Raw genomic sequence first — 25,779 nt, 5'->3', positions numbered from 1 at the left:
AACGCCAGTCAGCCTCTGTGGCCTAATGGATAAGGCATCGGTCTCCTAAACCGGGGATTGTGGGTTCGAGTCCCACCAGAGGTACACGTTTTACTCACTGGGGCAAAATCAGTCTCACCACGTAGAGGTGTAATAGTTGAGAAAGTTGGTGTTTGTGAGTGCTTACAGGTATCACAGGTATGACGACGATATGAAAATACGCACTTACTGACAACCTGAAACGAAACGATGGCCATTATCAATCGACCTGTTAGCCGCGGAAGTGTTTCAAAGCGTGATGGCGCTGTGAAAGGAAACGCTATTTTAAAATTACTTGTTGGTAAACGGTATGACCCATATGAATAGTCACTTACCTGTCTTGTGTGCAGGACTTACAGTTCAGAAAGGGAATAGCCTAAGACGGCAGGTATAAGAATTGCCAGCAGAAAGTAGGTGGCTGGACTTCGATACGTCTGAGTATGTACAGGCACACAGGAAAGGCTCATGCGACGTCCTGACTCTCTGCAGACGTAGAGTAGCGCATCAGGAAGGGTACACTTGGCAAGTGTTGATTTGAGCGAGGACACCGCCAGCTTAACGCCAGTCAGCCTCTGTGGCCTAATGGATAAGGCATCGGTCTCCTAAACCGGGGATTGTGGGTTCGAGTCCCACCAGAGGTACACGTTTTACTCACTGGGGCAAAATCAGTCTCACCACGTAGAGGTGTAATAGTTGAGAAAGTTGGTGTTTGTGAGTGCTTACAGGTATCACAGGTATGACGACGATATGAAAATACGCACTTACTGACAACCTGAAACGAAACGATGGCCATTATCAATCGACCTGTTAGCCGCGGAAGTGTTTCAAAGCGTGATGGCGCTGTGAAAGGAAACGCTATTTTAAAATTACTTGTTGGTAAACGGTATGACCCATATGAATAGTCACTTACCTGTCTTGTGTGCAGGACTTACAGTTCAGAAAGGGAATAGCCTAAGACGGCAGGTATAAGAATTGCCAGCAGAAAGTAGGTGGCTGGACTTCGATACGTCTGAGTATGTACAGGCACACAGGAAAGGCTCATGCGACGTCCTGACTCTCTGCAGACGTAGAGTAGCGCATCAGGAAGGGTACACTTGGCAAGTGTTGATTTGAGCGAGGACACCGCCAGCTTAACGCCAGTCAGCCTCTGTGGCCTAATGGATAAGGCATCGGTCTCCTAAACCGGGGATTGTGGGTTCGAGTCCCACCAGAGGTACACGTTTTACTCACTGGGGCAAAATCAGTCTCACCACGTAGAGGTGTAATAGTTGAGAAAGTTGGTGTTTGTGAGTGCTTACAGGTATCACAGGTATGACGACGATATGAAAATACGCACTTACTGACAACCTGAAACGAAACGATGGCCATTATCAATCGACCTGTTAGCCGCGGAAGTGTTTCAAAGCGTGATGGCGCTGTGAAAGGAAACGCTATTTTAAAATTACTTGTTGGTAAACGGTATGACCCATATGAATAGTCACTTACCTGTCTTGTGTGCAGGTCTTACAGTTCAGAAAGGGAATAGCCTAAGACGGCAGGTATAAGAATTGCCAGCAGAAAGTAGGTGGCTGGACTTCGATACGTCTGAGTATGTACAGGCACACAGGAAAGGCTCATGCGACGTCCTGACTCTCTGCAGACGTAGAGTAGCGCATCAGGAAGGGTACACTTGGCAAGTGTTGATTTGAGCGAGGACACCGCCAGCTTAACGCCAGTCAGCCTCTGTGGCCTAATGGATAAGGCATCGGTCTCCTAAACCGGGGATTGTGGGTTCGAGTCCCACCAGAGGTACACGTTTTACTCACTGGGGCAAAATCAGTCTCACCACGTAGAGGTGTAATAGTTGAGAAAGTTGGTGTTTGTGAGTGCTTACAGGTATCACAGGTATGACGACGATATGAAAATACGCACTTACTGACAACCTGAAACGAAACGATGGCCATTATCAATCGACCTGTTAGCCGCGGAAGTGTTTCAAAGCGTGATGGCGCTGTGAAAGGAAACGCTATTTTAAAATTACTTGTTGGTAAACGGTATGACCCATATGAATAGTCACTTACCTGTCTTGTGTGCAGGACTTACAGTTCAGAAAGGGAATAGCCTAAGACGGCAGGTATAAGAATTGCCAGCAGAAAGTAGGTGGCTGGACTTCGATACGTCTGAGTATGTACAGGCACACAGGAAAGGCTCATGCGACGTCCTGACTCTCTGCAGACGTAGAGTAGCGCATCAGGAAGGGTACACTTGGCAAGTGTTGATTTGAGCGAGGACACCGCCAGCTTAACGCCAGTCAGCCTCTGTGGCCTAATGGATAAGGCATCGGTCTCCTAAACCGGGGATTGTGGGTTCGAGTCCCACCAGAGGTACACGTTTTACTCACTGGGGCAAAATCAGTCTCACCACGTAGAGGTGTAATAGTTGAGAAAGTTGGTGTTTGTGAGTGCTTACAGGTATCACAGGTATGACGACGATATGAAAATACGCACTTACTGACAACCTGAAACGAAACGATGGCCATTATCAATCGACCTGTTAGCCGCGGAAGTGTTTCAAAGCGTGATGGCGCTGTGAAAGGAAACGCTATTTTAAAATTACTTGTTGGTAAACGGTATGACCCATATGAATAGTCACTTACCTGTCTTGTGTGCAGGACTTACAGTTCAGAAAGGGAATAGCCTAAGACGGCAGGTATAAGAATTGCCAGCAGAAAGTAGGTGGCTGGACTTCGATACGTCTGAGTATGTACAGGCACACAGGAAAGGCTCATGCGACGTCCTGACTCTCTGCAGACGTAGAGTAGCGCATCAGGAAGGGTACACTTGGCAAGTGTTGATTTGAGCGAGGACACCGCCAGCTTAACGCCAGTCAGCCTCTGTGGCCTAATGGATAAGGCATCGGTCTCCTAAACCGGGGATTGTGGGTTCGAGTCCCACCAGAGGTACACGTTTTACTCACTGGGGCAAAATCAGTCTCACCACGTAGAGGTGTAATAGTTGAGAAAGTTGGTGTTTGTGAGTGCTTACAGGTATCACAGGTATGACGACGATATGAAAATACGCACTTACTGACAACCTGAAACGAAACGATGGCCATTATCAATCGACCTGTTAGCCGCGGAAGTGTTTCAAAGCGTGATGGCGCTGTGAAAGGAAACGCTATTTTAAAATTACTTGTTGGTAAACGGTATGACCCATATGAATAGTCACTTACCTGTCTTGTGTGCAGGACTTACAGTTCAGAAAGGGAATAGCCTAAGACGGCAGGTATAAGAATTGCCAGCAGAAAGTAGGTGGCTGGACTTCGATACGTCTGAGTATGTACAGGCACACAGGAAAGGCTCATGCGACGTCCTGACTCTCTGCAGACGTAGAGTAGCGCATCAGGAAGGGTACACTTGGCAAGTGTTGATTTGAGCGAGGACACCGCCAGCTTAACGCCAGTCAGCCTCTGTGGCCTAATGGATAAGGCATCGGTCTCCTAAACCGGGGATTGTGGGTTCGAGTCCCACCAGAGGTACACGTTTTACTCACTGGGGCAAAATCAGTCTCACCACGTAGAGGTGTAATAGTTGAGAAAGTTGGTGTTTGTGAGTGCTTACAGGTATCACAGGTATGACGACGATATGAAAATACGCACTTACTGACAACCTGAAACGAAACGATGGCCATTATCAATCGACCTGTTAGCCGCGGAAGTGTTTCAAAGCGTGATGGCGCTGTGAAAGGAAACGCTATTTTAAAATTACTTGTTGGTAAACGGTATGACCCATATGAATAGTCACTTACCTGTCTTGTGTGCAGGACTTACAGTTCAGAAAGGGAATAGCCTAAGACGGCAGGTATAAGAATTGCCAGCAGAAAGTAGGTGGCTGGACTTCGATACGTCTGAGTATGTACAGGCACACAGGAAAGGCTCATGCGACGTCCTGACTCTCTGCAGACGTAGAGTAGCGCATCAGGAAGGGTACACTTGGCAAGTGTTGATTTGAGCGAGGACACCGCCAGCTTAACGCCAGTCAGCCTCTGTGGCCTAATGGATAAGGCATCGGTCTCCTAAACCGGGGATTGTGGGTTCGAGTCCCACCAGAGGTACACGTTTTACTCACTGGGGCAAAATCAGTCTCACCACGTAGAGGTGTAATAGTTGAGAAAGTTGGTGTTTGTGAGTGCTTACAGGTATCACAGGTATGACGACGATATGAAAATACGCACTTACTGACAACCTGAAACGAAACGATGGCCATTATCAATCGACCTGTTAGCCGCGGAAGTGTTTCAAAGCGTGATGGCGCTGTGAAAGGAAACGCTATTTTAAAATTACTTGTTGGTAAACGGTATGACCCATATGAATAGTCACTTACCTGTCTTGTGTGCAGGACTTACAGTTCAGAAAGGGAATAGCCTAAGACGGCAGGTATAAGAATTGCCAGCAGAAAGTAGGTGGCTGGACTTCGATACGTCTGAGTATGTACAGGCACACAGGAAAGGCTCATGCGACGTCCTGACTCTCTGCAGACGTAGAGTAGCGCATCAGGAAGGGTACACTTGGCAAGTGTTGATTTGAGCGAGGACACCGCCAGCTTAACGCCAGTCAGCCTCTGTGGCCTAATGGATAAGGCATCGGTCTCCTAAACCGGGGATTGTGGGTTCGAGTCCCACCAGAGGTACACGTTTTACTCACTGGGGCAAAATCAGTCTCACCGCGTAGAGGTGTAATAGTTGAGAAAGTTGGTGTTTGTGAGTGCTTACAGGTATCACAGGTATGACGACGATATGAAAATACGCACTTACTGACAACCTGAAACGAAACGATGGCCATTATCAATCGACCTGTTAGCCGCGGAAGTGTTTCAAAGCGTGATGGCGCTGTGAAAGGAAACGCTATTTTAAAATTACTTGTTGGTAAACGGTATGACCCATATGAATAGTCACTTACCTGTCTTGTGTGCAGGACTTACAGTTCAGAAAGGGAATAGCCTAAGACGGCAGGTATAAGAATTGCCAGCAGAAAGTAGGTGGCTGGACTTCGATACGTCTGAGTATGTACAGGCACACAGGAAAGGCTCATGCGACGTCCTGACTCTCTGCAGACGTAGAGTAGCGCATCAGGAAGGGTACACTTGGCAAGTGTTGATTTGAGCGAGGACACCGCCAGCTTAACGCCAGTCAGCCTCTGTGGCCTAATGGATAAGGCATCGGTCTCCTAAACCGGGGATTGTGGGTTCGAGTCCCACCAGAGGTACACGTTTTACTCACTGGGGCAAAATCAGTCTCACCACGTAGAGGTGTAATAGTTGAGAAAGTTGGTGTTTGTGAGTGCTTACAGGTATCACAGGTATGACGACGATATGAAAATACGCACTTACTGACAACCTGAAACGAAACGATGGCCATTATCAATCGACCTGTTAGCCGCGGAAGTGTTTCAAAGCGTGATGGCGCTGTGAAAGGAAACGCTATTTTAAAATTACTTGTTGGTAAACGGTATGACCCATATGAATAGTCACTTACCTGTCTTGTGTGCAGGACTTACAGTTCAGAAAGGGAATAGCCTAAGACGGCAGGTATAAGAATTGCCAGCAGAAAGTAGGTGGCTGGACTTCGATACGTCTGAGTATGTACAGGCACACAGGAAAGGCTCATGCGACGTCCTGACTCTCTGCAGACGTAGAGTAGCGCATCAGGAAGGGTACACTTGGCAAGTGTTGATTTGAGCGAGGACACCGCCAGCTTAACGCCAGTCAGCCTCTGTGGCCTAATGGATAAGGCATCGGTCTCCTAAACCGGGGATTGTGGGTTCGAGTCCCACCAGAGGTACACGTTTTACTCACTGGGGCAAAATCAGTCTCACCACGTAGAGGTGTAATAGTTGAGAAAGTTGGTGTTTGTGAGTGCTTACAGGTATCACAGGTATGACGACGATATGAAAATACGCACTTACTGACAACCTGAAACGAAACGATGGCCATTATCAATCGACCTGTTAGCCGCGGAAGTGTTTCAAAGCGTGATGGCGCTGTGAAAGGAAACGCTATTTTAAAATTACTTGTTGGTAAACGGTATGACCCATATGAATAGTCACTTACCTGTCTTGTGTGCAGGACTTACAGTTCAGAAAGGGAATAGCCTAAGACGGCAGGTATAAGAATTGCCAGCAGAAAGTAGGTGGCTGGACTTCGATACGTCTGAGTATGTACAGGCACACAGGAAAGGCTCATGCGACGTCCTGACTCTCTGCAGACGTAGAGTAGCGCATCAGGAAGGGTACACTTGGCAAGTGTTGATTTGAGCGAGGACACCGCCAGCTTAACGCCAGTCAGCCTCTGTGGCCTAATGGATAAGGCATCGGTCTCCTAAACCGGGGATTGTGGGTTCGAGTCCCACCAGAGGTACACGTTTTACTCACTGGGGCAAAATCAGTCTCACCACGTAGAGGTGTAATAGTTGAGAAAGTTGGTGTTTGTGAGTGCTTACAGGTATCACAGGTATGACGACGATATGAAAATACGCACTTACTGACAACCTGAAACGAAACGATGGCCATTATCAATCGACCTGTTAGCCGCGGAAGTGTTTCAAAGCGTGATGGCGCTGTGAAAGGAAACGCTATTTTAAAATTACTTGTTGGTAAACGGTATGACCCATATGAATAGTCACTTACCTGTCTTGTGTGCAGGACTTACAGTTCAGAAAGGGAATAGCCTAAGACGGCAGGTATAAGAATTGCCAGCAGAAAGTAGGTGGCTGGACTTCGATACGTCTGAGTATGTACAGGCACACAGGAAAGGCTCATGCGACGTCCTGACTCTCTGCAGACGTAGAGTAGCGCATCAGGAAGGGTACACTTGGCAAGTGTTGATTTGAGCGAGGACACCGCCAGCTTAACGCCAGTCAGCCTCTGTGGCCTAATGGATAAGGCATCGGTCTCCTAAACCGGGGATTGTGGGTTCGAGTCCCACCAGAGGTACACGTTTTACTCACTGGGGCAAAATCAGTCTCACCACGTAGAGGTGTAATAGTTGAGAAAGTTGGTGTTTGTGAGTGCTTACAGGTATCACAGGTATGACGACGATATGAAAATACGCACTTACTGACAACCTGAAACGAAACGATGGCCATTATCAATCGACCTGTTAGCCGCGGAAGTGTTTCAAAGCGTGATGGCGCTGTGAAAGGAAACGCTATTTTAAAATTACTTGTTGGTAAACGGTATGACCCATATGAATAGTCACTTACCTGTCTTGTGTGCAGGTCTTACAGTTCAGAAAGGGAATAGCCTAAGACGGCAGGTATAAGAATTGCCAGCAGAAAGTAGGTGGCTGGACTTCGATACGTCTGAGTATGTACAGGCACACAGGAAAGGCTCATGCGACGTCCTGACTCTCTGCAGACGTAGAGTAGCGCATCAGGAAGGGTACACTTGGCAAGTGTTGATTTGAGCGAGGACACCGCCAGCTTAACGCCAGTCAGCCTCTGTGGCCTAATGGATAAGGCATCGGTCTCCTAAACCGGGGATTGTGGGTTCGAGTCCCACCAGAGGTACACGTTTTACTCACTGGGGCAAAATCAGTCTCACCACGTAGAGGTGTAATAGTTGAGAAAGTTGGTGTTTGTGAGTGCTTACAGGTATCACAGGTATGACGACGATATGAAAATACGCACTTACTGACAACCTGAAACGAAACGATGGCCATTATCAATCGACCTGTTAGCCGCGGAAGTGTTTCAAAGCGTGATGGCGCTGTGAAAGGAAACGCTATTTTAAAATTACTTGTTGGTAAACGGTATGACCCATATGAATAGTCACTTACCTGTCTTGTGTGCAGGACTTACAGTTCAGAAAGGGAATAGCCTAAGACGGCAGGTATAAGAATTGCCAGCAGAAAGTAGGTGGCTGGACTTCGATACGTCTGAGTATGTACAGGCACACAGGAAAGGCTCATGCGACGTCCTGACTCTCTGCAGACGTAGAGTAGCGCATCAGGAAGGGTACACTTGGCAAGTGTTGATTTGAGCGAGGACACCGCCAGCTTAACGCCAGTCAGCCTCTGTGGCCTAATGGATAAGGCATCGGTCTCCTAAACCGGGGATTGTGGGTTCGAGTCCCACCAGAGGTACACGTTTTACTCACTGGGGCAAAATCAGTCTCACCACGTAGAGGTGTAATAGTTGAGAAAGTTGGTGTTTGTGAGTGCTTACAGGTATCACAGGTATGACGACGATATGAAAATACGCACTTACTGACAACCTGAAACGAAACGATGGCCATTATCAATCGACCTGTTAGCCGCGGAAGTGTTTCAAAGCGTGATGGCGCTGTGAAAGGAAACGCTATTTTAAAATTACTTGTTGGTAAACGGTATGACCCATATGAATAGTCACTTACCTGTCTTGTGTGCAGGACTTACAGTTCAGAAAGGGAATAGCCTAAGACGGCAGGTATAAGAATTGCCAGCAGAAAGTAGGTGGCTGGACTTCGATACGTCTGAGTATGTACAGGCACACAGGAAAGGCTCATGCGACGTCCTGACTCTCTGCAGACGTAGAGTAGCGCATCAGGAAGGGTACACTTGGCAAGTGTTGATTTGAGCGAGGACACCGCCAGCTTAACGCCAGTCAGCCTCTGTGGCCTAATGGATAAGGCATCGGTCTCCTAAACCGGGGATTGTGGGTTCGAGTCCCACCAGAGGTACACGTTTTACTCACTGGGGCAAAATCAGTCTCACCACGTAGAGGTGTAATAGTTGAGAAAGTTGGTGTTTGTGAGTGCTTACAGGTATCACAGGTATGACGACGATATGAAAATACGCACTTACTGACAACCTGAAACGAAACGATGGCCATTATCAATCGACCTGTTAGCCGCGGAAGTGTTTCAAAGCGTGATGGCGCTGTGAAAGGAAACGCTATTTTAAAATTACTTGTTGGTAAACGGTATGACCCATATGAATAGTCACTTACCTGTCTTGTGTGCAGGACTTACAGTTCAGAAAGGGAATAGCCTAAGACGGCAGGTATAAGAATTGCCAGCAGAAAGTAGGTGGCTGGACTTCGATACGTCTGAGTATGTACAGGCACACAGGAAAGGCTCATGCGACGTCCTGACTCTCTGCAGACGTAGAGTAGCGCATCAGGAAGGGTACACTTGGCAAGTGTTGATTTGAGCGAGGACACCGCCAGCTTAACGCCAGTCAGCCTCTGTGGCCTAATGGATAAGGCATCGGTCTCCTAAACCGGGGATTGTGGGTTCGAGTCCCACCAGAGGTACACGTTTTACTCACTGGGGCAAAATCAGTCTCACCACGTAGAGGTGTAATAGTTGAGAAAGTTGGTGTTTGTGAGTGCTTACAGGTATCACAGGTATGACGACGATATGAAAATACGCACTTACTGACAACCTGAAACGAAACGATGGCCATTATCAATCGACCTGTTAGCCGCGGAAGTGTTTCAAAGCGTGATGGCGCTGTGAAAGGAAACGCTATTTTAAAATTACTTGTTGGTAAACGGTATGACCCATATGAATAGTCACTTACCTGTCTTGTGTGCAGGACTTACAGTTCAGAAAGGGAATAGCCTAAGACGGCAGGTATAAGAATTGCCAGCAGAAAGTAGGTGGCTGGACTTCGATACGTCTGAGTATGTACAGGCACACAGGAAAGGCTCATGCGACGTCCTGACTCTCTGCAGACGTAGAGTAGCGCATCAGGAAGGGTACACTTGGCAAGTGTTGATTTGAGCGAGGACACCGCCAGCTTAACGCCAGTCAGCCTCTGTGGCCTAATGGATAAGGCATCGGTCTCCTAAACCGGGGATTGTGGGTTCGAGTCCCACCAGAGGTACACGTTTTACTCACTGGGGCAAAATCAGTCTCACCACGTAGAGGTGTAATAGTTGAGAAAGTTGGTGTTTGTGAGTGCTTACAGGTATCACAGGTATGACGACGATATGAAAATACGCACTTACTGACAACCTGAAACGAAACGATGGCCATTATCAATCGACCTGTTAGCCGCGGAAGTGTTTCAAAGCGTGATGGCGCTGTGAAAGGAAACGCTATTTTAAAATTACTTGTTGGTAAACGGTATGACCCATATGAATAGTCACTTACCTGTCTTGTGTGCAGGACTTACAGTTCAGAAAGGGAATAGCCTAAGACGGCAGGTATAAGAATTGCCAGCAGAAAGTAGGTGGCTGGACTTCGATACGTCTGAGTATGTACAGGCACACAGGAAAGGCTCATGCGACGTCCTGACTCTCTGCAGACGTAGAGTAGCGCATCAGGAAGGGTACACTTGGCAAGTGTTGATTTGAGCGAGGACACCGCCAGCTTAACGCCAGTCAGCCTCTGTGGCCTAATGGATAAGGCATCGGTCTCCTAAACCGGGGATTGTGGGTTCGAGTCCCACCAGAGGTACACGTTTTACTCACTGGGGCAAAATCAGTCTCACCACGTAGAGGTGTAATAGTTGAGAAAGTTGGTGTTTGTGAGTGCTTACAGGTATCACAGGTATGACGACGATATGAAAATACGCACTTACTGACAACCTGAAACGAAACGATGGCCATTATCAATCGACCTGTTAGCCGCGGAAGTGTTTCAAAGCGTGATGGCGCTGTGAAAGGAAACGCTATTTTAAAATTACTTGTTGGTAAACGGTATGACCCATATGAATAGTCACTTACCTGTCTTGTGTGCAGGACTTACAGTTCAGAAAGGGAATAGCCTAAGACGGCAGGTATAAGAATTGCCAGCAGAAAGTAGGTGGCTGGACTTCGATACGTCTGAGTATGTACAGGCACACAGGAAAGGCTCATGCGACGTCCTGACTCTCTGCAGACGTAGAGTAGCGCATCAGGAAGGGTACACTTGGCAAGTGTTGATTTGAGCGAGGACACCGCCAGCTTAACGCCAGTCAGCCTCTGTGGCCTAATGGATAAGGCATCGGTCTCCTAAACCGGGGATTGTGGGTTCGAGTCCCACCAGAGGTACACGTTTTACTCACTGGGGCAAAATCAGTCTCACCACGTAGAGGTGTAATAGTTGAGAAAGTTGGTGTTTGTGAGTGCTTACAGGTATCACAGGTATGACGACGATATGAAAATACGCACTTACTGACAACCTGAAACGAAACGATGGCCATTATCAATCGACCTGTTAGCCGCGGAAGTGTTTCAAAGCGTGATGGCGCTGTGAAAGGAAACGCTATTTTAAAATTACTTGTTGGTAAACGGTATGACCCATATGAATAGTCACTTACCTGTCTTGTGTGCAGGACTTACAGTTCAGAAAGGGAATAGCCTAAGACGGCAGGTATAAGAATTGCCAGCAGAAAGTAGGTGGCTGGACTTCGATACGTCTGAGTATGTACAGGCACACAGGAAAGGCTCATGCGACGTCCTGACTCTCTGCAGACGTAGAGTAGCGCATCAGGAAGGGTACACTTGGCAAGTGTTGATTTGAGCGAGGACACCGCCAGCTTAACGCCAGTCAGCCTCTGTGGCCTAATGGATAAGGCATCGGTCTCCTAAACCGGGGATTGTGGGTTCGAGTCCCACCAGAGGTACACGTTTTACTCACTGGGGCAAAATCAGTCTCACCACGTAGAGGTGTAATAGTTGAGAAAGTTGGTGTTTGTGAGTGCTTACAGGTATCACAGGTATGACGACGATATGAAAATACGCACTTACTGACAACCTGAAACGAAACGATGGCCATTATCAATCGACCTGTTAGCCGCGGAAGTGTTTCAAAGCGTGATGGCGCTGTGAAAGGAAACGCTATTTTAAAATTACTTGTTGGTAAACGGTATGACCCATATGAATAGTCACTTACCTGTCTTGTGTGCAGGACTTACAGTTCAGAAAGGGAATAGCCTAAGACGGCAGGTATAAGAATTGCCAGCAGAAAGTAGGTGGCTGGACTTCGATACGTCTGAGTATGTACAGGCACACAGGAAAGGCTCATGCGACGTCCTGACTCTCTGCAGACGTAGAGTAGCGCATCAGGAAGGGTACACTTGGCAAGTGTTGATTTGAGCGAGGACACCGCCAGCTTAACGCCAGTCAGCCTCTGTGGCCTAATGGATAAGGCATCGGTCTCCTAAACCGGGGATTGTGGGTTCGAGTCCCACCAGAGGTACACGTTTTACTCACTGGGGCAAAATCAGTCTCACCACGTAGAGGTGTAATAGTTGAGAAAGTTGGTGTTTGTGAGTGCTTACAGGTATCACAGGTATGACGACGATATGAAAATACGCACTTACTGACAACCTGAAACGAAACGATGGCCATTATCAATCGACCTGTTAGCCGCGGAAGTGTTTCAAAGCGTGATGGCGCTGTGAAAGGAAACGCTATTTTAAAATTACTTGTTGGTAAACGGTATGACCCATATGAATAGTCACTTACCTGTCTTGTGTGCAGGACTTACAGTTCAGAAAGGGAATAGCCTAAGACGGCAGGTATAAGAATTGCCAGCAGAAAGTAGGTGGCTGGACTTCGATACGTCTGAGTATGTACAGGCACACAGGAAAGGCTCATGCGACGTCCTGACTCTCTGCAGACGTAGAGTAGCGCATCAGGAAGGGTACACTTGGCAAGTGTTGATTTGAGCGAGGACACCGCCAGCTTAACGCCAGTCAGCCTCTGTGGCCTAATGGAAAGTCTGCCTGCAGCGGCCGTGGCGTGCGGTTGTCTGTGCTTCGCGCTGCGGCTGGCTTGTTTACTTCTGCGGGGTAAGTCGCTCGCTAGCAGCGGTTATTCTTGCGTTTGTGGAATGACATTGATAATTCAGTGATGGCACATACTATGAGGAAAGACACCTTGAAGTTAACGTTCGATAACACGTTTGCCCGACCGACATCCTTCGACATCGAGGATTTCCTCGAAGAAGTGATGAAAATTGGCCTTGATGAGATAATCGGTATACATTTGTCGATTCTGTCTAGCATCGTTTATATCAAGATGAGAGATGCCGAGTTTTGTGACAAACTAGTTGACTCCTATAGTTCCGGTTTGAAGTTTAAGCATAGTGATGGCAATGTGGGTGTGGTTACTGTTTCCCACGCCGGGCTTGGCCTTCGAACAATTCGCATTTTTGAGCTACCGTTTGAGGTCCCAGCAGAACAGATAAACGTTGCGATATCGCCGTATGGCAAAGTTTTGAGCAACTTTGCAGAACGTTGGTCTCCGGCGCATAAGTATCCGGTACTGAATGGCGTCAGGCAGCTTAAAGTTGACTTGCAGCGACATATTCCGTCGTACGTCACGGTTTGTGGGTACCGTGCCGTCGTAATGTATGATGGCCAACCTAGGACATGTGCCAGATGTAACTCGACGGGACATGTTCGTGCGGAATGTTTACAGCGTCGTGTAGTTCAACTGCCAACCGGAGAGAGTGTTAGCCCACCCGCGATGTCAACATTACAGCCATCGTACGTGTCGGTTGCCCGCGGTGAGCCGTCAATACAACCGATTCGCGATAAACCTGCCGGACCCAGTCCCGTCGTTAATGTGACGTCTCCGGACACGCCAGTCGCGTCCGAGATGGCTGCTTCTGACACCCATGACACTAACAGGTCCAGTGATACGGCGGTGGACCAGCCCGCACGGGGTGCTGAGTTGGTGGATGTGTCCATGGCTCCTGCTCCCATGTCTGAACGAGTCGCTGACACGATGCCCAACTCCGACACAGTAATACGTGGTAATCGGTCTCCGAAGAAAAATAAAAAACGGAGGATGGCCCACCAAGGTGCGGAAGATACAGCACCGAGCTTGCGGGGAAAGGCTAAATTAATCGGCCAGAATTTAAAAGAAGGGCCCGCAGACGCTGCCGCCTCGCCTTCGCGGTCGCGGGACACAACACGATCAGACGACACCATGTCGGAGACTCCCACGATGTACGACAGCGGACCAGATGAGACGCCAACTCAGCAAACTGAGCCACAGAATACGAATCCACCAGTTTCTGAGCCAGTAGGCACCCTTTGCTCTCCCAACTGGGCGGACGAGTTTGAAACGAACGAAGCTGATGTAGAGATGCAGGAGGATTCCACACCCTCGACCGGCTCCTTGCCCCCCGTATCAGCGGTTGATGGACACAAAGTCCACGTGGCCATGGTTACTCAAACGACCGACACGGTCAGCGCCTCCAATTGAAGGCTGTCTGACGCATCCTCTCGTTTGCTCCTTTCGTACCAAACATCTATGACCACCTTGCAGGCCTACAAGATCCTGACTCTCAATATCAATAAGATACGCAGTGATTTGAATCTGAAGAACTTACAAGACTTGTTATACGCAGCCGACATAGATATAGCCATGCTTCAGGAAGTGAGTGATATCAGGTTAGACCACATAGCAGGGTATAACGCTTTCGTGAACCCTGGCCACGGTTTCGAACTTGGAACAGCATTACTGTTAAAAGAAGGGATCATTGCAAATTGTGAGGCGAAACTGGTGACCGGCAGAGGGATAGCAGTCACTGTCAATAACATCAGACTGATTAATATTTACGCACCTTCTGGATCCAGTAATAGGCCACACCGTGCAGAATTTTTTCGCCACGAGATCCTTCCGCTCTTCGGGACCAACTACAGTGATGTCATTTTTGGCGGCGATTTCAATTGTGTGATTCGTCAAATAGATCAAACTCCACACTTTAATCGGTGTGTCGAATTAGAACAGATCATTCAAGAACTCCGCTTCACTGACACTTGGACGTACATGCACGGAGTGGAAGTGGGTTTTACGCATGTTACCAATCATTCGGCAAGTAGGTTAGATAGAATTTACATATCGCGTAATTTAACGCAGCACCTGCTACACACCGAAATATGGCCTACTGCATTTTCCGACCATGCTGCCTATATCTGCACCGTCAACATGCAAAAACAGGAAACATACCGGAGTCGAGGGTTATGGAAGTTCAACGTCGCACATTTGCATGATCCTGCATGTCGAGAAGCCTTCCTGTCCACCTGGACGGCATGTGAACGCAAATTCAGATCCTACAACTCCGCGGTCGAGTGGTGGCTCAAATGCGCCAAACCACAAATTAGGAAAACTTTAATGTTTTACTCCCGTCAGAAAAGTCTGTGGCACAAACGGACGATGGAATTCTACTTTCAGTGTCTTCGGGAGTTGTATAAATTTGACGCGACCGTTATCGGCAATTTTGCAAAGATCAAAAGAATTCAGGCGAAACTTTTAACGCTGCAACGGAAACAGTTGGAAGGTTGTCAAATTCGGGCGCGAGTTCCTAAGACGGTGCAAGAAGAAGAGGCTGCCATGTATCACATGTTACGTGAAAGTCGACGAGGCAGTCGGAAAATCATTACACACATCCGAACCAGCACCGGGGCAATAGTTACTAAACAAAGTGACATTATGCGTGCGATTGAAGAGTACTATCGAGACCTGATGTCCAATAAAATGACAGATGATACCGTGTTTGCGGAGTTTGCGACAAATATATCTCGGAAACTCAGCCCCACAGAGGCGACTCAGCTGATGACAGAGGTGACAGAAGACGAATTAACAGACGTTATCCTAAGGAGTCCGAAGAATAAATCACCAGGTTGCGATGGAATACCTGCAGAAGTATATCAAACCTTCTGGCCGCAGATGAAATCGAAACTACTTGCAATATGTAAAGAACTAATGAACCCACAAAACGTTATCCCGCAGGAATTTCGACAAGGAATTGTTGTCTTACTGCCCAAGACCCCGTGCAGTAACGACCTCAGAAACCTGCGACCTCTCACGTTATTAAATAGTGATTATAAAATATTCGCCCGTGTTCTGAGCCAACGGCTCAAAACTGTCATGAACACAATCACAGGACAGTATCAAACGAGTGTCGGTAGAGATAGATCTATTTACCACACGCTCACGGATTACAGAGATGTCATTGCCGTAGCGGAGGCTTGCAAATTAAAATGCGCCCTCTTCATGATAGACTTTGCAAAAGCGTTCGACAGGGTGAGCCATCGGTTCCTTTTCCGCGTCATGCAGGAATTGGGATTTCCGCACCAGTTCACCCAAGTACTCGACAATCTGATCCGTAATAGTACGTCGCGAATTCAAATTAATGGTCCCCTCAGTGGCGCTATTGATATCGAGTGTTCGGTGAGGCAAGGCTGTCCGATGTCGATGGCTCTCTTTGCCATCGCCATAGAACCTCTGCTCGCTACGCTAACTGCACATTTGCAGGGATTGGAAATCAATAGCCAGAAGATTGTGTGCCGTGCGTACGCAGATGATGTCGGCTTTCTTGTCGTGAACGCGCAAGAAGTGCGGTCCTCACTTCAAATACTTCAACGATATGAGGCGGCATCTGGGGCGAAGGTGAACTGGCAAAAATCTGGACTCATGAATGTCGGACGGGGAATAAATCTACCCAATCATGCCCGATTACGAGAAATTACCAGTATAAAGTGCTTAGGACTTGAGTTTCGGCGGAAGATACAGAGTACCATTGCTGTTAATTATAGAGCTTTACTTCACAAGGTTAGGGCATGTGTACAACTGCATAGCATGAGGAAACTGAATGCTCTCCAAAAAATTGAACTGGTCAACACTTATATCCTCTCGAAGATTAACTATGTAGCCAAAGTGCTGCCTCTTCCCGGTGGCATTGCACATAGAATGCTGTCTGCCCTGGGCCATTTTGTGACCAGAGGCCATATCTTCAAAGTTAAATATGTTACGTTGACGCTCCCTACTGGGAAGGGCGGATTAAACCTCACTGATGTCTATAAAAAGGCACAGGCCCTCTATCTAAGCAGTATGTATAAGCTATGGACACAATCTCCACACTGCCTTACTGCTCACCTTCTCAACGAAATCTCCCCAGCGGACCTCAACCCCCCGATTGATGTACATCATATTCCACACGACCTCTATCATTTCAAATACTTCCTGTTGGAATATAGTTATGCTCGAACAAGACTTCCGGCGAAGGAAATAACGGTGGTGAAGCAACTTTATAAGACTTTGATCGAGTCCACCTCCAGGAATAACATCGAAGACAAATATACAGCTCACGATTGGCGGGTCATTTGGGATAATATTCATTCACGCCATTTACCGTCTCACGTGCGAGCGTCTTGGTATCTCACGGTGAATCGTAAAATAGCTACCAATGCCAGACTCCATTCCATTCATCTGGCCGATTCACCCTTATGCAACACTTGCCAGGTACAAGATAGCGAGGAACACCGATTTGTCTGCGAAAAAGTGCGAGATGTTTGGGCGGTCATACGACAGTTGTTGGCGAGCATCACTAGAACATGCCCTGCGACCATAACGCCAGCTGACTTCCTCACTCCGGAGGTAGTGCCTTACCCGAAGACCAAAAGAAATTCAGTAAACTGGCTTAAAGGCCATACAGTTTACTATCTTTTCAATGTGAACGAAACGAGTAAAGAAGACTTTCTCCTGTATTTAATGATACAGCACCACCGACTACAGAAGACTAAAAACTATAAAGCTCATTTTGCAAACTTTTTAAGTCACACGATCATTTCACAGCCAATATAGGATGGAGTGCTTAAAGCCATTTCTTCCGACATGGTGGATTCCATTCTTCCTTCGGACGCCCGACGTGAAGACCAAAGCAGTTAGTGCGGGACAGACTAATTTACAAGTGCGTCACTGGATCATTCGTCACGTTCCGATATTAACAGAATGTTTGTAGTAGCGCGTTCCGTATCATTGGCGAACGCCTTGCACAGAACTGAGTTTCCTAGTTTATCAATTGTAACAAACGATCCGATGGAGAGCAACAACGATAGAAGACTTTTAATTTATTTTGTACATCCAATACTTACTCTGATTTGTGGGGTGAGATGCACTCATGCGGTGCAAAGTGCACGGATTTCCCGGCTCCCCTGAATACATATGAAAATGGACATATTCATTTCCACTGCAAATGGATGCAACATTTCGTCTCAGGACTAATTTCTGTTTTTATGTTACTGGCGGCGGAGTCAGCCCGCAGCATTTCTTCATTATGCAGAAGAGGTAGGGTGCCGTGGTGACAGTTACGGTGGGAGACAAGATGGCCAGGCCTCAGATGCATGACCCCTGCCCACCTTGCCTCTCCCTGCCTGATACCGCATTTTCAGGATGAAATTAAAAGAATAAAAATAAAAAAAATAAAAATAAAAATAAAAAACAAAAAAAAAATAAAAAAAGTGGCAGAGCGCAAAAAAAATGAATAAGGAAAAAAAACAAAAAGTGGCAGAGCGCTGGTCTGGTAAACCAGTAAAATGAAATTAAAAAAAAAAAAAAAAAAAAGGGAGGGGGAAAAAAAAGTGGCAGAGCGCTGGTCTAGTAAACCAGAGGTCGTGAGTTCGATCCTCACAGGAGGCATATGAATTTTGTAACAGCCCCTTCTACCTTAGCCCTTTCGAAAAAAGGGGTCAAGAATAAAAAAAAATTATGAATGGGTGCGGTATTTAAGAAATGCTCTCGCAAATGAATAGTGCGAATGCTGCTATTAAAGTAGGCACCAGAAACTGCAGCTTTTGGCAGTCTCTGGAGAATGCCGACGTGAAATTCTTAGTTCTTGTGATGTATTTTCTACCCCTGGTAGAGACCCTCGCGGTTGTCGTCGTCGTCGTCGTCCTCGTCGGCGCCGCCGCCGCTTTGGTAATAGCGGCAAGTCGCCATTGAATGACATAGAGTGAGGTACCCTCTGCAACCGACTGAGATGGCAGTAAGCGATTGAAGCTGATTTGCAACCTCTTGTTTGATCAGCGTCATAAGGGCTTGAATGTAACTTGCGATGGGACACAGCAAGAAGTAGCTTCGCATTTTTAGTACTGAAATTGGAGATGGAGAATTGCGTCAAAGATGGGAAATTAAAAAAAATAAAAAAAATAAAAAAAATGGATAAGGCATCGGTCTCCTAAACCGGGGATTGTGGGTTCGAGTCCCACCAGAGGTACACGTTTTACTCACTGGGGCAAAATCAGTCTCACCACATACAGGTTTAATAGTTGAGAAAGTTGGTGTTTGTGAGTGCTTACAGGTATCACAGGTATGACGACGATATGAAAATACGCACTTACTGACAACCTGAAACGAAACGATGGCCATTATCAATCGACCTGTTAGCTGCGGAAGTGTTTCAAAGCGTGATGGCGCTGTGAAAGGAAACGCTATTTTAAAATTACTTGTTGGTAAACGGTATGACCCATATGAATAGTCACTTACCTGTCTTGTGTGCAGGACTTACAGTTCAGAAAGGGAATAGCCTAAGCCGGCAGGTATAAGAATTGCCAGCGGAAAGTAGGTGGCTGGACTTCGATACGTCTGAGTATGTACAGGCACACAGGAAAGGCTCATGCGCCGTCCTGTCTCTCTGCAGACGTAGAGTAGTGCATCAGGAAGGGTACACTTGGCAAGTGTTGATTTGAGCGAGCACACCGCCAGCTTAACGCCAGTCAGCCTCTGTGGCCTAATGGATAAGGCATCGGTCTCCTAAACCGGGGATTGTGGTTTCGAGTCCCACCAGAGGTACACGTTTTACTCACTGGGGCAAAATCAGTCTCACCACATACAGGTGTAATAGTTGAGAAAGTTGGTGTTTGTGAGTGCTTACAGGTATCACAGGTATGACGACGATATGAAAATACGCACTTACTGACAACCTGAAACGAAACGATGGCCATTATCAATCGACCTGTTAGCTGCGGAAGTGTTTCAAAGCGTGATGGCGCTGTGAAAGGAAACGCTATTTTAAAATTACTTGTTGGTAAACGGTATGACCCATATGAATAGTCACTTACCTGTCTTGTGTGCAGGACTTACAGTTCAGAAAGGGAATAGCCTAAGCCGGCAGGTATAAGAATTGCCAGCGGAAAGTAGGTGGCTGGACTTCGATACGTCTGAGTATGTACAGGCACACAGGAAAGGCTCATGCGACGTCCTGTCTCTCTGCAGACGTAGAGTAGTGCATCAGGAAGGGTACACTTGGCAAGTGTTGATTTGAGTGAGCACACCGCCAGCTTAACGCCAGTCAGCCTCTGTGGCCTAATGGGAGCATTCCCTCGCGGGCAGCCGTGCGGTGCGGACGTACGGAGCGGCTGGTCGTGTTTACTTCGTCGCTGCCGGCGGCGGTCGCTGTGCATGGTGAGTGCGCGCTTACAGCGATAACACTACCCTCGGTAATGAATACACGAATGCAATCATGACTCAACCAGAACGGAAAGACACTCTTAAGTTGACATTCGACCCGAAATTTGCCAGACCAAAATCCTTTGAGGTAGAACTATTTGTGCGAGATGTTATGAAATTAACGCTTGACGATTTAATTGGCATTCACTTATCGATCGTTAGTACTACCGTTTACTTGAAATTGGTGACGCCTGAACGATGTGAACAAATTGTTGCGTCTTGTGGTGGATCTCTTAGGTTCAAACATTCAGACGGAAACGTTGGCGAGGTGCGACTAACGCAAGCCGGCTTGGGATTGCGAACCATCAGAATATTTGAACTGCCCTTCGAAGTAACTGCCGAGCAGATTAACGCCAAACTACGGGAATATGGTTCGGTAATAAGCAACGTTGCTGAGAAATGGTCAGGGCAACATATATTCCCAGTATTAAACGGTGTGCGGCAAGTGAAACTCGAATTGCTGAAGCATATTCCATCTTACATCATTATCAGTGGGTACAGGGCCATAGTAATTTATGACGGACAACCACGGACATGCTCGGGATGTGGCTCTACAGCACACGTCCGCGCTCAGTGTCTTCAGAGGCGCGTAGCGCAGATCCCGACTGGCGAGCGTGAGCAGCCTGGCCCCAGTTCTACGTTGCCGATCACTTACGTAGCCGCCGCCCGTGTAAACACCGCTCCAGAACTCAGCGTCGATTTCACCCTAGATGCATACACTGATCACAACGAGGAGAACATACCAATGGAGACGAGTAATGTACCGGAAACCCTCGGAGCTTCCTTACAGGAAGTTAAGGAGGGAAGTAAGGAGACGCAGGGTGGCAGCCAGGTCTGTAACGTCTTCGAACAGCCGCAAGCGGCGGAAGTTTTTCCCATGGCCGAAAACTGTGCCACTCCGGAGAACACTGCTCAAAACTCCAAGTGCCCTTCCCCGAAAAATCAGAAGAAGCGACGAATCGCGCAACAGGGTGCTGACACAAAAGCGCAACCACTGCGTGAGAAAGCCAATCAGGTGCGTCAGAAGATGACCGACGTGACGTCTCAGGTTTCCACTGCAACTCCCCAGACACCCAAAAAGTCCCGCACTGACGACTCAGAGGCTGCCTCCGACAACAGACCCTCCCCGTCACAGACGAAGATGATGTCGGTAGCTACAGAAGGTACAGGTGGCCACCTGCCAGATAGCAGTGCAGATCCGCGTGAAGCTCACCACCCGCGTAACTGGGCGGACGACGTCGAAGAATGCTCTCACGACAACGGTATGACCGAAGTACAGGGACAAGACCGAGAAACAGTGTCAGAAGTGCGGGAAACGGAATCGCATGAGCAACGGAAGACTGAATCTGCTTTTCAGACGGTCGATGCCGACCCCGACTTCTTTTAATTGATGCCCCTCCGTCATCCCTAAGGGAGCGGCTCAACGCCACGCATACCTCTGCCCTCATGCCACCCTTACAGGCATACCGTGTTGCCACGGTCAACATCAACAAGATCAGCAGTACGTCAAACCTGAGGAATCTTACGGATTTCTTATATGCAGCTGATGTCGACATTGCGCTGTTGCAAGAGGTCGCCGACATTGATCTGGATCGTATCACAGGTTACAATGCGTTAATCAACCCTGGACGTGGCAGTGAACTCGGAACTGCACTTTTGACCAAAGAAGGCATCGCCGTAGCCAATGTCGACAGACTGCCGAACAGCAGAGGTATTGCGGGGACAATCCACAACACCCGATTCATAAATGTTTATGCCCCTTCTGGAACGGGAAAAAAACGCCAGAGATCGGAGTTTTTTAAGGAAGAGATAGTGCCGCTTTTTACAACCCGCACAGGCCAAGTCGTATTTGCCGGTGATTTCAACTGTGTACTGAAACCCAGAGACCAAACGCCACATTTTAACACTTCCATAGAACTTCTGGACATTGTTCGAGAATTAAACCTACTCGACACGTGGGAACTTAAACACGGCGACATGCCCGGTTTTACCCACGTCACCAGCCATTCTGCCAGCCGCATTGACAGAATTTATGCAACTTCCAATTTACGAAACCATATATTGCAAGCGGAGCGATGGCCGCTTATATTCTCTGACCATGTAGCATATATCTGTACCATAAATATGGAAAAACAGGGTACATATAGAGCGAGAGGCCCGTGGAAACTGAATGTTTCCCATTTATCAGATCCAGGGTGCCACACCGTCTTCCAACACACATGGGCAGATTGTGAAAGGAAATTCCCACTGTACAATTCGGCTTTTTCGTGGTGGTTAAAATGTGCAAAGCCAGCTCTAATAAAAGCGATGAAGTGTTACTCTCGCGAGAAATACGCCTGGCAGAGGACCACAATAGAATTCTATTTTCAGTGCCTACGAGAACTTTATACCGACGATAATACAGTAGTGGCCAATCACATGCAGATCAAAAGAATCAAGGCGACACTCCTAACACTGACGCGACGACAATCTGAAGGCTATCAAGTGAGAACACGCCTGCAAAATGCAGTGCGGGAGGAGACAACATCCATGTACCACGTTATACAAGAGCAAAAAAGACGAAACAGGAAAATACTGACTGAGCTAAAAACTGCAGACGGTCGCCTTTTCGACACACAAACTGCTATTCACGAAGAAATTTATAACCATTTTACGGCGTTACTAGCTGAAAAACCAATAGATGTGGCAGCGCAGGGAGTCCTTACGGACAGGGCGTGGGGGAGACTTAGTCCGGAACAGGCGGCAGAACTCGCCTCAGACATACTCGAGGATGAAGTGGCAGACGCCATTCTCAGAAGCCCAAGAAATAAATCGCCTGGTCCTGACGGATTACCTGCCGAGTTTTATCACACATTTAGGCGACAGTTAATTAGTAAGTTGACTCTGGTCTGTAATGATATTATGAACATTCGAAATGATAGCTTGAAAGATTTTTGTAAAGGGATAGTGGTGCTAGTACCAAAAACTCCAGGAGGAAAAACTGTAGAGAATCTCCGGCCTTTAACATTGCTTAACACTGACTATAAAATTTTCGCACGTGTCATTATGCATCGATTAAATTCAGTAATTACCAGCGTTACCGGCGACTACCAAACGTGCGTTGGACCCAATAGAAATATTTTCCACACTTTAACTGCATATAGAGATCTCATAGCGATTGCCGAAGCCTGTGACATCCCAAGTGCCCTTGTGTCCCTCGACTTTGAAAAGGCCTTTGACAGGGTAAACCATTCCTATCTCCTCCGCACCATGGACGCCATGCATTTTCCTCGGAAAATCTCTGATACTGTTAAAACCCTCCTGATGAATGGTACGTCGCAAATCAATGTAAATGGACGCTTAAGCAGGCCGATCAGTATCGCTAGTTCAGTACGACAGGGCTGCCCAATGTCGATGGCATTGTTTGCCACAGCACTCGAGCCATTCTTGTACTCCCTGACGCAAGACCTTCCAGGACTGCTCATTCATGGTCAGAAGATTATTTGCCAGGCTTACGCAGATGATGTCAGTTTTGTAGTAACGAAAGACGAGGACTTAGAGAAAGCTTTCCACATTGTAGCAACGTATGAAGCTGCATCGGGGGCGAAACTCAACCGTCACAAGTCAGGCTTAATGCACATTGGACGCGGATTAGAACTCGGTGCTGCTGAAAGAATAAGAAGCTTGGAAACGATCACCTGCCTCGGGATTGAATACACACGCAATGTCCGCCGCACGGCTGCCTTGAACTATCGAAAACTGCTGGCAAAAATGCGCGCTGGCATACGGCAACATAGCCTGCGAGCTCTAAATGCCATTCAAAGAGTGGCTTTAGTTAACACCTACATAATTTCCAAAGTAAATTACGTTGCCCAAGTACTGCCATTACCAAAGACTATGGCACAACAAATGTTAGCGGCGCTTGGCCACTTTGTTACCAGGGGTCAGATATTTAAAGTAAAGTATGAAACCCTCACCCTACCAGTTTGGAAGGGAGGCCTCAATTTGACGGATGTCTACCTCAAAGCAAAAGCCCTGTATGTTAGTCAAACATACAAACAGTGGCACAGATCACCTAACACACTGACGGCTCACATTTTGAATGAAATAGTGCCTCCCAATCTGGATCCACCTGTAGATGTAAAACACATTCTGAACTCGCTCTGTCACTTCAGGTATTTCATACTAGAACTTAGCTACATACAACGAAGAATTCCAGAGGCAGACCGACACAAAGTCAAAGCGATTTACGCCACATTGACGGAAAGTACAGCACGCAATATAGTGGAGGAGAAATGTCGAGGTTATAACTGGAAACAAGTCTGGGAGAACATTCACGACCCGCTTCTTTCATCTACAGTTCGCTCAACTTGGTACATGGCAGTCAATAGGAAATTTCCGACCAATTCGAGGTTACACAAGATTCACCTGGCTGAAACACCCAATTGTATCAGATGTCACTTAGTTGACACAGACGAGCATAGATTTACTTGCGACGCTGTACAGGACATATGGTCCCTCTGCACACGGAAACTCGCAAGCATACTGCGAACGTCACCAAGAACGATAACACCGACACGCCTACTCAACCCTGACGAAGTTCCCTATCCCAATACAAAACGACGTGCCGTCAGTTGGCTAAAGGGCCAGACTGTATACTACATACTATCCGAGAAAGAGAAGAGTACAGAAGAATATTGGTTACATTTAACGATGGAACACCAGACACTCCTACGAACGACGAAATATAGAGAAAACTATGCTTGTTTTTTATTACGAACGTTGACATAGAGTGACTATATTGCAAAAATCTTTAATGATTTTTTTTTCATAGCATTTGCCATACTAAAGGGGCGACACTTTTATTCTTTTACTTTCTTTATGTTAGAATACCTAAACGGTACCCTGGTAGGATGTCATGGAGACATTGGTGGCCGGGGCTTCGGAGTTACGAGCAGCTCAAACAGGAATAACACTTGAGAGATGGCCGAACAAACGAATTTTCGACAACGAAATACATCAGCAATAGCTATTCACCCAGAAGACAAACTTTGAAGCCACCAGTTTGCTGAAATTCCCCACGTACACCTACGGCGAGTCAGGGCTACCAATCAAGAAGTATTTTCATTTCCGTCTCATAAGGAGACATTTAGTTCCTTACAATTACAGCTACTGAAGCTAGCCGATGAAGGCAATTTTGGCGAGTGCAAGTGACGGGCTATAAGGGGAGGATGGAGGCAAAAAAAAAAAAAAAAAAAAAAAAAAAAAAAAAAAAAAAAAAATAAAAAAAATAAAATGGATAAGGCATCGGTCTCCTAAACCGGGGATTGTGGGTTCGAGTCCCACCAGAGGTACACGTTTTACTCACTGGGGCAAAATCAGTCTCACCACATACAGGTGTAATAGTTGAGAAAGTTGGTGTTTGTGAGTGCTTACAGGTATCACAGGTATGACGACGATATGAAAATACGCACTTACTGACAACCTGAAACGAAACGATGGCCATTATCAATCGACCTGTTAGCTGCGGAAGTGTTTCAAAGCGTGATGGCGCTGTGAAAGGAAACGCTATTTTAAAATTACTTGTTGGTAAACG

The 25,779-nt window shown here is 47.2% G+C and overlaps 23 non-coding genes across 23 annotated transcripts; all 23 read left to right on the top strand.

Moving 5' to 3' along the window:
• The first annotated feature begins 11 nt into the window (after positions 1-11).
• Positions 12-84, top strand: Trnar-ccu (transfer RNA arginine (anticodon CCU)). The gene has a single exon. It is a non-coding gene; the product is annotated as a tRNA-Arg (tRNA).
• A 502-nt stretch (positions 85-586) lies between these two features.
• On the top strand, positions 587-659 carry Trnar-ccu (transfer RNA arginine (anticodon CCU)). Its single transcript has one exon. It is a non-coding gene; the product is annotated as a tRNA-Arg (tRNA).
• Positions 660-1,161: 502 nt separating this feature from the next.
• Positions 1,162-1,234, top strand: Trnar-ccu (transfer RNA arginine (anticodon CCU)). The gene has a single exon. It is a non-coding gene; the product is annotated as a tRNA-Arg (tRNA).
• A 502-nt stretch (positions 1,235-1,736) lies between these two features.
• On the top strand, positions 1,737-1,809 carry Trnar-ccu (transfer RNA arginine (anticodon CCU)). The gene has a single exon. It is a non-coding gene; the product is annotated as a tRNA-Arg (tRNA).
• Positions 1,810-2,311: 502 nt separating this feature from the next.
• Trnar-ccu (transfer RNA arginine (anticodon CCU)) lies at positions 2,312-2,384 on the top strand. Its single transcript has one exon. It is a non-coding gene; the product is annotated as a tRNA-Arg (tRNA).
• Positions 2,385-2,886: 502 nt separating this feature from the next.
• Positions 2,887-2,959, top strand: Trnar-ccu (transfer RNA arginine (anticodon CCU)). The gene has a single exon. It is a non-coding gene; the product is annotated as a tRNA-Arg (tRNA).
• A 502-nt stretch (positions 2,960-3,461) lies between these two features.
• Trnar-ccu (transfer RNA arginine (anticodon CCU)) lies at positions 3,462-3,534 on the top strand. Its single transcript has one exon. It is a non-coding gene; the product is annotated as a tRNA-Arg (tRNA).
• Positions 3,535-4,036: 502 nt separating this feature from the next.
• On the top strand, positions 4,037-4,109 carry Trnar-ccu (transfer RNA arginine (anticodon CCU)). The gene has a single exon. It is a non-coding gene; the product is annotated as a tRNA-Arg (tRNA).
• A 502-nt stretch (positions 4,110-4,611) lies between these two features.
• On the top strand, positions 4,612-4,684 carry Trnar-ccu (transfer RNA arginine (anticodon CCU)). Its single transcript has one exon. It is a non-coding gene; the product is annotated as a tRNA-Arg (tRNA).
• A 502-nt stretch (positions 4,685-5,186) lies between these two features.
• Positions 5,187-5,259, top strand: Trnar-ccu (transfer RNA arginine (anticodon CCU)). Its single transcript has one exon. It is a non-coding gene; the product is annotated as a tRNA-Arg (tRNA).
• Positions 5,260-5,761: 502 nt separating this feature from the next.
• Positions 5,762-5,834, top strand: Trnar-ccu (transfer RNA arginine (anticodon CCU)). Its single transcript has one exon. It is a non-coding gene; the product is annotated as a tRNA-Arg (tRNA).
• A 502-nt stretch (positions 5,835-6,336) lies between these two features.
• On the top strand, positions 6,337-6,409 carry Trnar-ccu (transfer RNA arginine (anticodon CCU)). The gene has a single exon. It is a non-coding gene; the product is annotated as a tRNA-Arg (tRNA).
• A 502-nt stretch (positions 6,410-6,911) lies between these two features.
• On the top strand, positions 6,912-6,984 carry Trnar-ccu (transfer RNA arginine (anticodon CCU)). Its single transcript has one exon. It is a non-coding gene; the product is annotated as a tRNA-Arg (tRNA).
• A 502-nt stretch (positions 6,985-7,486) lies between these two features.
• On the top strand, positions 7,487-7,559 carry Trnar-ccu (transfer RNA arginine (anticodon CCU)). Its single transcript has one exon. It is a non-coding gene; the product is annotated as a tRNA-Arg (tRNA).
• Positions 7,560-8,061: 502 nt separating this feature from the next.
• Trnar-ccu (transfer RNA arginine (anticodon CCU)) lies at positions 8,062-8,134 on the top strand. Its single transcript has one exon. It is a non-coding gene; the product is annotated as a tRNA-Arg (tRNA).
• A 502-nt stretch (positions 8,135-8,636) lies between these two features.
• Trnar-ccu (transfer RNA arginine (anticodon CCU)) lies at positions 8,637-8,709 on the top strand. The gene has a single exon. It is a non-coding gene; the product is annotated as a tRNA-Arg (tRNA).
• A 502-nt stretch (positions 8,710-9,211) lies between these two features.
• Trnar-ccu (transfer RNA arginine (anticodon CCU)) lies at positions 9,212-9,284 on the top strand. Its single transcript has one exon. It is a non-coding gene; the product is annotated as a tRNA-Arg (tRNA).
• Positions 9,285-9,786: 502 nt separating this feature from the next.
• Positions 9,787-9,859, top strand: Trnar-ccu (transfer RNA arginine (anticodon CCU)). The gene has a single exon. It is a non-coding gene; the product is annotated as a tRNA-Arg (tRNA).
• Positions 9,860-10,361: 502 nt separating this feature from the next.
• Trnar-ccu (transfer RNA arginine (anticodon CCU)) lies at positions 10,362-10,434 on the top strand. The gene has a single exon. It is a non-coding gene; the product is annotated as a tRNA-Arg (tRNA).
• A 502-nt stretch (positions 10,435-10,936) lies between these two features.
• Positions 10,937-11,009, top strand: Trnar-ccu (transfer RNA arginine (anticodon CCU)). The gene has a single exon. It is a non-coding gene; the product is annotated as a tRNA-Arg (tRNA).
• A 502-nt stretch (positions 11,010-11,511) lies between these two features.
• On the top strand, positions 11,512-11,584 carry Trnar-ccu (transfer RNA arginine (anticodon CCU)). The gene has a single exon. It is a non-coding gene; the product is annotated as a tRNA-Arg (tRNA).
• Positions 11,585-12,086: 502 nt separating this feature from the next.
• Trnar-ccu (transfer RNA arginine (anticodon CCU)) lies at positions 12,087-12,159 on the top strand. The gene has a single exon. It is a non-coding gene; the product is annotated as a tRNA-Arg (tRNA).
• A 7,315-nt stretch (positions 12,160-19,474) lies between these two features.
• Positions 19,475-19,547, top strand: Trnar-ccu (transfer RNA arginine (anticodon CCU)). The gene has a single exon. It is a non-coding gene; the product is annotated as a tRNA-Arg (tRNA).
• The last annotated feature ends 6,232 nt before the right edge of the window (positions 19,548-25,779 follow it).

This window comes from Schistocerca serialis, chromosome 1 (genome assembly GCF_023864345.2).
Source record: "Schistocerca serialis cubense isolate TAMUIC-IGC-003099 chromosome 1, iqSchSeri2.2, whole genome shotgun sequence".
Classification (NCBI taxonomy): Eukaryota; Metazoa; Arthropoda; class Insecta; order Orthoptera; family Acrididae; genus Schistocerca; species Schistocerca serialis.
This window is presented reverse-complemented; position numbering and strand designations above follow the sequence as displayed.